The sequence below is a fragment of the Lemur catta genome, chromosome 19 (genome assembly GCF_020740605.2).
Source record: "Lemur catta isolate mLemCat1 chromosome 19, mLemCat1.pri, whole genome shotgun sequence".
Taxonomy (NCBI): domain Eukaryota; kingdom Metazoa; phylum Chordata; class Mammalia; order Primates; family Lemuridae; genus Lemur; species Lemur catta.
The window spans coordinates 28,503,602-28,514,091 of NC_059146.1; the positions used below are offsets into that span (position 1 = coordinate 28,503,602).

The 10,490-nt window shown below is 44.7% G+C and overlaps 1 long non-coding RNA gene across 1 annotated transcript; it reads left to right on the plus strand.

Annotated features, from left to right (window-relative positions):
- The first annotated feature begins 4,866 nt into the window (after nucleotides 1-4,866).
- Nucleotides 4,867-6,925, plus strand: LOC123624068. Its single transcript, XR_006730058.1, has 3 exons — nucleotides 4,867-5,194; nucleotides 6,062-6,184; nucleotides 6,523-6,925. It is a non-coding gene; the product is annotated as an uncharacterized LOC123624068 (long non-coding RNA).
- The last annotated feature ends 3,565 nt before the right edge of the window (nucleotides 6,926-10,490 follow it).

A 10,490-nucleotide genomic window follows, 5' to 3' on the forward strand; every position in this document is an offset into this window, starting at 1 on the left:
TCTCTCTCTCTCTCTCTCTCTCTCTCTCTCGACCCCCACATCTCACCCAGGTCCCTCTCTAGGGACTTGTTACCCTCACCCAGGAGTGCAACCTTTTGGGTAATAAAGGACAGCTGTGTGGCAGGGGACACCCAAAGAAAGGTGCCAGAAAAACTCTGCAACTTTTTGTGTATGTTTAGAATATGGACAGCTGTGTGGCAGGCACACCTAAAGAAAGGTACAAGAAAAAGTCTGCAACTTTTAGGGTATGTTTAGAGTATGGACAGCTGTGTGGCATTTTACCACAAAGTGCAGACACAGCAAAGGTTTTATAAGTAATGATTTAACCACACTTACTTGTGGTGGGTGACGATGCATCCAGTTTTTGAGGAAATATGTGATCTTGTTTCAGACACATTTAATATAAATCTGTTGATATAAAAATGAAGCTGTTGTGTTTAGTACAAACAACAGCAACTCATGGGTTATAAATGTAGTCACCAGCTTTAAGATCATTTCCTTTTCCATTGGCCATGTTATTGCTCCAGTGAATTGATCAGTTAGGAATTTTCTCATGGCAGGCACTTCATCTAGTAAAATTTCAATAATCATTTTCATTATAAATGGAAAAAGTGAATCCATGAAAAACGATTTTAAAAAGTAAAAAACAATTAAAAGAACTGAGAAATTAAATTGATAATTAAATCAAAGGTACTTCATTAGGCAAAAAAAAAAAAAAAAAAGTAGAACAAAAGTAATTAAAAACCAGGACCAGGAAAAAAAAAAAAAATGCATAGATTGTCTGCTCACGGTGTCCACCAACTAATGCTCTGACTTCTCCAGGAAAAGCGGCGGCTTTATACGTCACTCAGCATTGACTCCATCCTGTAAAGACCTGCTGAGAATTTATTGACATGAAGATTAGTAGGAGAAAGAATGAAAACTTATAAATGATGCCTTCAGAATGAACATTCACGGATGCAGAGAAAATGGTCCGACTTTTATGTTTGGAGTATGGACAGCTGTGAGGCAGGCACACCCAAAGAAAGGTACAGGCGAAACTGTCCAAATTTTACATTTAGAGTATAGACAGTTGTGTAAAATATGATTGGAGAAAAAGGGTATGAGCTAATTCTAACAGCCTGAGTCGAGGAACCAGTAAGGCTTTTATATTTAGATCCTGCTTGACCTCTGAGTGTGCCTTCTTCCCTTCTGGGTGCAGAGCAAGGCTCTTTCTGGCATGTGGTTTTACAGTAAAGCAAAGTAAAAGGAAAATAGGTCAGATAATTACTTTATGGCCATTTTACATAGATAATTTTAGATTTTCTGGCCAGCTCTCAGAAAGAAGGGGTTCTGGCCTTTACAAGCTGCCTTGGGTAGAGGGAGTCTGGTTGTTATGGCTAGCTTCAGGGAAGAATTGGTACAAGAGGCAGGCAGACAAGGCAAAGTCAGAAAAATTTGCTTCTGAAGCCTTCACTTTGAGTTAGTTTTTTGAATCCCATCAATATAAGATCACCTGACTGTAGATTGAAAGCTAAAAACCTTCAGGGCCAATTGTTAGCACCTCAAACAATGACACAAAGTGGTAACATGCTTTTTGCATGAGGATCAAGATTAAGCTGTTTTAAAAACAATCTATAAAAACAATCTAAATAGTCTCAAAACAATTTTTTTGGGGGGTGTAAACTTGAGTACATGAAATATTTATGAAGAGTAAGACTGTTTTGAGATTCTCTTGGATTTTAACCATCATTCTCTTTTATCTTAAAATAAATTAATACACGAAAATTAATAAATTAGAAATTTTTTCTAGGCCAAAACTTTGTTACAGCAACATAATTTACACATACTGGCCAGCTTGTAAGGAGTGGGACAAAAATGGACAAGAGCAGGGGAAAACTAAAGCTTCCAATTTAAGTTCTTCTAACTACAACTACTAGGACAACTTTGAATCCCTAACAGTACTGTTAATATCAGATGATAGTGAGAAAGAAACACCTTTTGTGTACCTCTCTACAGACATTGAATTTGTGGAAGTAACTATACCTGCAGTTAGGATTAAAGGACCAAAACCAAAATATTTTCAGAAACATCTAACCATAAGTTTGGGGTTTCTTTTTTTTTTTTTTTTGCTCTACTTGGTGTTTGATTTATTCTAATTTGCTGACACTTAGGCACATTTGCATTTTTACTTCAAAGTTAAACACATAGGTATTTTTTTGTTGGTAACTCAGATTTAGTGATTACCATTAGAACAAATATTATATTTACTTATCAAAAATCACACATTATTTTGTCTTTGGCTGACTTTGTATTTTCATAACCTTTATGTCAAATCTTGACACCTCAAGAACATGAAAATGTCCAGTAAAACCCAGGCAAAAAACAAATGTATGCTGACAGTTGAAAACATTTCTACATTGCTTTACTAAATACACCTTTTTATTTTTTAATACTAACCCAGCTTATTTACCAAAGATTACTAAATTCACATGGATCATCTGGGTTTGTTTAATTTATGAGTCCTCCCTTATTTCTAAGCCAGTCTTGAACCATGTAAGCACAAACATGTAATATATGGACATACACAAAACATACCTAAACATATACGCTCTCTGACACACGCACACAAAGTTCTCATAGATTTTACCCTAGAACTCCAGCCATAATATGGTAACACAAACTCACCAGTCTGTAAAAGGCAGCTGGATCCAAATTTCTTCTGATGAAACTGGAACTTGCTCACATGGCAAACTTTAGTTGCCCTGATAAGTAACCTAATGAGGCCTGTGGATCAAAGTCCTGGGTAAAGTAATTTCCGTGGGATTTTGATTTTTTTAAAAAAGCTCTTTACCCTTTTTTTCCCTTCAGTTCAAAATGAGTCACTCATCATGGGCGTTAATACAACAGGAAGTGGTCCTTACCAATAAGTGCATGACACACTGACAGGCGCCATTTTCTGTCTAAAGTCACCACCCCCAAAGAGATCGGTGCCCATGTTGGCTAATGGCGCCCCTGTCAGAGGTGGAGAGAGGCAGTGGGACCCTCACATTGGGTTGGGGGAGCATAAGGAGGTCTGACTATGGGGACAAGACCTGACCATGATCAAGGACGCAGGACAAGTGCACAGGAAAAGGATGGTGTTTATTAAGCATGGTGTTTATGGACGTGGAACATTTTGAAGTTCCTTTAATTCTGTGCTGGGCTGAATAAGGGGCCCCCATATAACTGGGAACTGTTGCCTGTGCCCTGGGAAAGTTACCTGCTATGGCAGAAGGGCTTTTGCAACTGGGAGTAAGTGTAATATCTTAATTAATATTGGGAGATTCTGCTGGATTATCTGACTAGAGCCTAATGGGATCACATGTGTCTTTATAAGGGAGAGGCAGAGAGTGACTTCAGTCTAGAAGAGGAAGAAGGCGATGTGAGTCTGTGTGAGGGAGAAATGGCCATGTCGGGTGAGGGCTGTGAGGCAAAGATGGACCTGGTCTCTAGAACCGGAAAAAGGCAAAGGCTCCTCACCTCAGCAGCCTTAAGTGCCAGCCTTGGCTTCATGACACCCAAGAAAAACATAAGGCATCCTTAGCAAGCCAGTGGTGGAGAGCTGCCCTCTAATGGACAGAGAGGTCCCAGTGGCTCTCGGCCCTGGATGGGGCCTCACCAGGCCCCTGACTGGGCACCTGCCCTGGCCTTGCTCTCAAAGCAGACATTTGGGCTCTCACCACTTGCCTGTCTTTGTTGTTTTCTCAAAGTTGGTGTGAGTCTCCTACAGAGGATCCACACACAGGTCACGGGGACTGAGAAGTAGAATCCCCCCTCTGAGTTGTCTTGCTTTTATGCCTACAGGTGTTGAGTCTGGTCTGGATGCTTGGGAGACCTGTCTGGAGGTTTGGGGTGGAAAGCAGGAGTGGGCCGTGAGGTGGGGTCTGGAAGAATGCGCTCTGACAAGGCCGACTGGGTGTGGGACAGTGTGAAGCTTGAATAAGGATTTGGGGGTTGAGTGTGATTTGGGGTTTTGAGGCTCTAGAGGGTCCAGTGAGGAGGGCTTTGGTTGGGGGAGCTCAGGATTGGCCTGTGGACTCCGAGTGGGGGGTCGGCCCACCTGGTAAGGGAAGAGCAACTGAGCTTTTGCAGTGAAGTTGAGGATGACGTTCTTCCAACTTGGACAGAGCTGAAGAGTGAGATGTGGACATGAGGGAAGGATAATTTTCTCGAAGTCACAGGTTAACACCCTGACATTGGGGTTAAGAAGGGCCACCAGATGCACAGGCTGACTCTGCCATCAGCCAGAGCACACAGGCAAGGGGGAGAGCAGAATTCAGGGGAGTCTTGGATGCCAGAGAGCCAGGAGGGACTGGGGATGACAGGATAACAGGGACGCAGACTTGAGGTGAGGGCATTTAGGGATTCAAGCCAGGAAGGATGTTTGTGCATGAGGGAGCCAGACTGGAAAACGTTCTCGAACTCTGGCCTGAGAAATGTACTAAATTCTGGAGAATTTCGAGTCATTTTGTTTTGTTTTGTTTTGTTTTGTTTTGTTTTTGTGTGGTGGTGGGTTTTAGTGTCCACGTTCCTACCAGATAGATAAGGAGCTTGCTTTTATAGCACACCATGAAAATAAAAGCAAGAACAAAGACCACATATGATCCTCTCAGTAGATGTAGAAAAAGTTTGTGATGAAATTCACCACACTTTTTTGATAAAAACTCTTAACAAAATAGACATAGATGAATCATATCTCAAAATTGTTAAAGCCATATATGATAAATCCACAGCCAGTATCATACTGAATGGGGAAAAATGGAAAGCATTCCTGCTTGGAACTTCAACCAGACAAGGTTGCCCGGAATCTCCACTTCTATTCAACACAGTGCTGGAAGTCCTTGCTGGAGCAAGGGTGGTTATCAATATGTATCAATAACCCCTTACTACAGTGGTTCTGTTGGTAAATTACATCTTCTGTCAGGCCGTAGTTTTTCCTTTACAGACCCCAATGCCACCCTGGAAACCCTGCCGGACCGACCTCCCTGCCATCAGAACACCAGATGGTCAGAGAAGGATGACCATATCTATTGGGAGAACTGTGGAGGAGAAAAACTGGTTGTTTTACTAAACAACAGTGAAAGAATTGTTATTGACTGGTCACCAAGGGATATGCCACGAAGAACTGCAGTGGTCGGGGCAGAAACTGTAACCAACATGAAGCCTTGAAATGGTGTGTGAGAATCTTCAATACCTGTACTCTAAATGGGACAGAGATCTCTTCCCAAAAGAGACATTATAGACATTCCACTAATTATTCTCTAAGCCTAGTAGTTCTGTTTTTCATTTGTGCAAGCTTGTGTTCGTAGCGCTTATGTCATGTTAGTGGATAGTACTGCTTGGAACTGCACCACTTGAGAGATTTTGTGTAGCAGCAACATTTGTTGTAAGGTGTATTCTTCATTAAGTGTCTCTGTACAAAATTCGAATCATTCCTACTTCCTTTTATGATGTAGACTAGGAGTCTGGATTTCTGTAAATCAAACCACATCTTGGGAAGGATCCCCAGATATGCATGCCTTGTGGGAGATAATGTGTGGGTTATTGAAAGGGTCCAAAGGTTTTTGGGATTATGGATAGCATCATAGCCTTGAGGGCTACGGCAGCAGTCTCTGGGACGGCATTACCTCAGACTATCCAAACCACAGAATTTGTGCAACGATGACATGCCAATGCTACTCAAGCTTGGGGAGCACAAGCACAGATTGATCGAGAGATAGAAGAAACCACTAAGTAGCACAGAGAAATGTGAAGAAAGTTAAAGATATGAGAATGTATTTTTGATAAGGAAAGTTAAAAAGAAAGAGAATAATTTTGTATAGAGAAGAAACTTATATGAAAAGTTTTGTCCTAAAAATAACTGGTGGTTTAAGAAAGAAAATTTGCAGCAAAAACAGAAATTCCAACCATGCTGAAGATAGTCCGAGCAAGTCAAATAAGGTTCGTGGAGAAGAATGTATTAAAGAATTTTGTATGTGATTAAGTTGGCTAAAGTGAAAAGTCAATCTCTAGTTAAAACAACAAAGTTCTCTGTTCCCAGTTTATAAGACTTATATATGAAGCCTTTTGGATTTCTATTCTTCTATACATGTTTAAACAAATGGACAAAATACATCAAAAATTCAGAACTCAAACGGTTAATCTACCACTGTGGAGTTAAAAGGTAAAGTTTATTAAACTTTCTATCCATCTTTTGCCTACTAAAGCTTCACTTACTAAGTGTCTGACATTACCATAAAGCTCACTGAACTACGTTTTGTAAAAAATTCAAGGCCAATCGGGAACAGCCAGTTACTCATTCAAAACTGAAAAAGAAAATAAAAAGAGATAAAAATATCCCTTACAGTTTTGTGATTACTGTCCTGCCTCTACTTCCTAACAGTGAAACACTGGCTGGAATTACAGATGGGTTACAGTCTCTGAACCCTGTTGCTTGGGTCCGAGGGCTGTGGGAGGGTTACTGGGAAATGTCTTAATCACATTCGTTTGTATTTTGTCTAGTCCTCCAGTGCATCTGAGGATCCCTTCCAGGCCTCCTCAGGCGGGAAACTGCAAAGGCCACCTTTCTAACTCTGCAACCCAAACACAAAGGGGGAGATGTAAGAGCAGGAACTGTGAGCTGGCTGTTTCCTTGATGCTGAATGGTGTGGAGGAAGGAAGGCCGAGTTCAACCTGTGGAAAGCCGCTGCTCAGCACCCGAGAGGTTGAAGTAAACAGCCATGTCTCCAGTGACCGCAGTCATGGAGGAGGACTGGGAATGTTTTTTGAAAATTCTGAAAATACACAGATTGGGGAGTAAACATCCATCTGTTTCCTGCCCTTGAGTTCCCTCCTTCCTCTTGAGTTGTGCAAATAAAAGCTATGTGCTCACCAAGGACAGGGCTCTTTGCTCTTAGAAGCATCGAGTCTCTCGCGCCCATGAGTCCTAATAATTGCCTACTTTGTCTTCATTTCTGCAGAGCCGCTTGGTTTGGGGTTCCTTGTGCTGAGCTGGATTCGGCAAGTGTCCTCATAAAACCTTATGGACCAGCTGGGTCTGACTATGTCCCCTCCCCTGAGTGCAGGACTGACAAAGACATTCCCTCCTGCGTCCGGATGGAGGGAACCAGAACTAGGGAGAAGTGAAGTGGAGGGACGGACAGAAAAAGAGTCTCTGAGACCTTCGTCTTCAAAGTGGGAGAGCTTAGATTCAGGACAGCTTACCTGAATTTCTCCCAACAAGGCTGGGGAGACAACTGAGCCATGAGCGGGCTCCTGCAGACATTGGTGCCTTGACTTCTGACCATCCTGGGAGAAACCAGGGCTCTCCCTGGGTCCCAGTACAGGTCGCCATTTTGTTAACCCAAAAAATGTATAACTAGGTTCATAATTTGCAAAAGAGAGCTTTATTTCTCCTAAAGGGGTGCAACCTGCGGGTGGCCATTCTGGCAGGCTGGAAAACAGGGCCCCTGGCCATAAGCCAGGAACGCATGCGTCCAGGCAGGAAAACGGAACAGGAATTGCACTGACCGGGACGGCCAGCTACATACGTTCCTCAACCTTTAGAGGAATCATGAATATTTATAAGAAGAGGAACATGAGCCAGTGTAGTCATCCCTTATACCCCTTTATGGGGTCCAGTCAGTTGACACAGGGGATCAGAGTTTACTTTTAGTTCACAACCATTGAATGGCCTCTAAACTAGAGAAAATGATCTTTTCTTTGGCACAAACCACAGTCTCAGGTTTTTCATAAATTTCTTAATCAGAATCATATCTTATTTTAAAAAATCTATTCCCTCATGGTAATTCCTCCTGAACCCATTTTGCTGCCACTGCTAACTGCGTTCCCGGCAACAAACGTGAAGGCTGCAAAAGTGGCCTTGCCCTGCAGTGGACAGGGCTGGCAGTGACCCATTCCTCTAAACCTGCCGCCCTTTGTGGGCACCCTTGTAGTCAGACGGTGCTGCACAAGCATCTAAGAGGTGGCCACATCTCTCCACAGAGAAGCAGCTGAACTCTCCGAGATTGCCCTCGGGTGCCCCATTCCCTCATCCCATGTCTTGCTCACTCAGCTCCCATCTGGATCGTCATGTGTTCCGAGGTGAGCAGGCGTAGAAACCCAACCCACAAAGGGCAAGGAAGCAGAGAGCCTAAAGAAAGAGGCTGAGAAGTCCACTTTCTCAGGAAGAGACATTGAGGGACTTGGGGACAGAAGCCATGTCTGGAGCAGTGGGGACATGAGATGGCAGATCCCTGCCCTGTTACCTCCCAGGCCCAGGACTTACACACCAGAGGGAAAGAATGCAGGACAACTGAAGGTGACTGCTCAGGGAAAGGCAACAATTTGCCTATGGGCAGGATTTATGGTAAGTAGATGAAAGTAGAAATCTTAGAAGTGATGGGGCTCAGCAGAGAGTAACCCAAAATAAAGGCCTCAGAAATGAAAGATTTTCTCTGACTTGACTTCTGTCCTCCTGCCTCTCAGTCCCATTCCTCCCTGCAGCTAGCCCTAGAAACTAAAATCTCTATTCCCCTAAGAGTGTCATGAAAGCCAGAATCGCTTTTTCCAAGAGCCAGCCATAAAACCTACAAGTTTTCTACGTGGAAACCAGCCATAAAGTAGTTATCTCACCTACCTTGTTTGACTAAGATCCCCATTCCAGAGAGAGTCCTGCCCCAGGCCCAGGAAAAAGCAATACATGCTCAAAGAGGCCAGAAAGACTCTAGACACACAGGTCTGGCTGCTTTTCCCCACTCAGCCTGTTAGCGTTAGTTCCTGCCCTTCGTGAACACTCACATTTGTATGTGGCCGTCCAGGCTTTGTTATATGAAGCGTGAGAATGGATAAGTTCCCCCTCATCTCTGGGTCTTCATTCTGAAGGATCCCGTGTGCATGCATTAAGTAACTTGAAATGTCTTTTTCTCCAATTAATCAATTTGCCTTATCTCAGTAATTTTCAAAGAATATTAGGAAGCCAAAAGCCTGGCTTCCTAAGCAGCATTCCCAGAACTGGATTTAATCAGAAGTTAACATGGCGGAGTAGCGTCCAAGATGGCATTGCTTTATCCCCCACAGGAAACTGTAGGATGTGGGGCATTAGAGGGGGACAGTGTGGACAAGGATGGCTGGGATCCTGGGCAGTTGGGAGATGGGAGGTTCTAAGGCTCCAAAGCATAGTCGGTGTAAAAGTACGTCCCTTAAGGAAAGGGAGCAATCCCAATCTCACCTCAGAAGGAAGTGGCTTCAGGGAGGTCCACTGTGGGCACGCTCAGAGCCAGGAGCCACAGGCCTGGGGCTTAGTCCATGCCAGTGTGACTTGGGGTAAGGGCAGCCGTTGGGCCGTGCTTGTGAGTGTGTGTGTGTGTGTCTGTGTTTAGGGAGTTAGACTGATGCATGTCTAGACAGAAATCCCCTGGGGCCCATGAGCCCCAGATTTAGAGGAGGGGTTGCAGCTGAAGGGGCCAAGAGGGGTCTGGGCAAGAGGGATGAAGGTGACAGGAAGGGGAGAATCCTATGGAGTCAAGAAGTGAGAAGCACAAGGAAGGTGGCAGGGCATCCTGATAAGACTGAGGCCCAAGTGGAGCTGGGGCGGGGAGCCTTTGAAGGGAGGAAGGGAGTTTGAGTGTGGGCTGTCTGAGCAGAGGAGGGGCCCGACCAACAGCTGTGTGAAGTGTGGGGAATGAAGGGTGGGCCTGGGTTGGGGAGTAGATACACCGGAAAGAGATTTCCAGAAGGAGGACCAGTGTTTACCAGTATCCGGTGCCAAGCAGGAAGAGATGTCAGCAGCCTGCTCTGAAACAGGCTTCTAGGGGGGCAGTTACAGCAAGGGTGGGGAGAGTGGGTGGGGGAGAGTGTGGAAAAGCAAAATCTCAGTCCTCTAAGAGGACCCTGAAGCAAGCCTGCTGGTTAGGAAGACTCGAAGGAGATTCGTTACACAGGGAAAATCACCAAGACCCCAGCAGAGGCGGAACAGCTGCCTGAGCATGGGGAGAAGGCCAGGATAAAGGGCACAGAGGATGTGGCAGCTGTAGGAGAATGTGCAGCCTGGAAGGATGGGGAAAACCCAGCAGGGAGCCCAGGCACTCAAAGCCTGAATGGACTTAGAGGGTGGGGATCCTGAAAGAATCAAGAAAAGGGAAAGGGGAAGGCCTGGGAGTGCCTGGAGCCCAGAAGAATGGAGACACTGGGTGTGGTGGTGTGAGATGTGGAGCCAGAAAGACATGTGAGTGTTTCGGCCCCCTAGCAGGTCACTTTCACACTGCCGGGGTTGGCTCTAGAGCTGCAGAGCTTCAAGTTTCCTCTGTCCCAACCCAAATGTGCCTTGAAGGCTTCCTGCCCAGGGGGGACCCGAATCCCCGCCCCATCCATTCCCTGTTAGGTCCGGAGCTGAGACAGAGACACAGAAGCCTCGTGTGTAGCAAAATGCTGTTTATTTTGAGCATCTGGGTGCAGATGGGTGAAGGGAAAAGAGAGTCCACGAGAGAAAT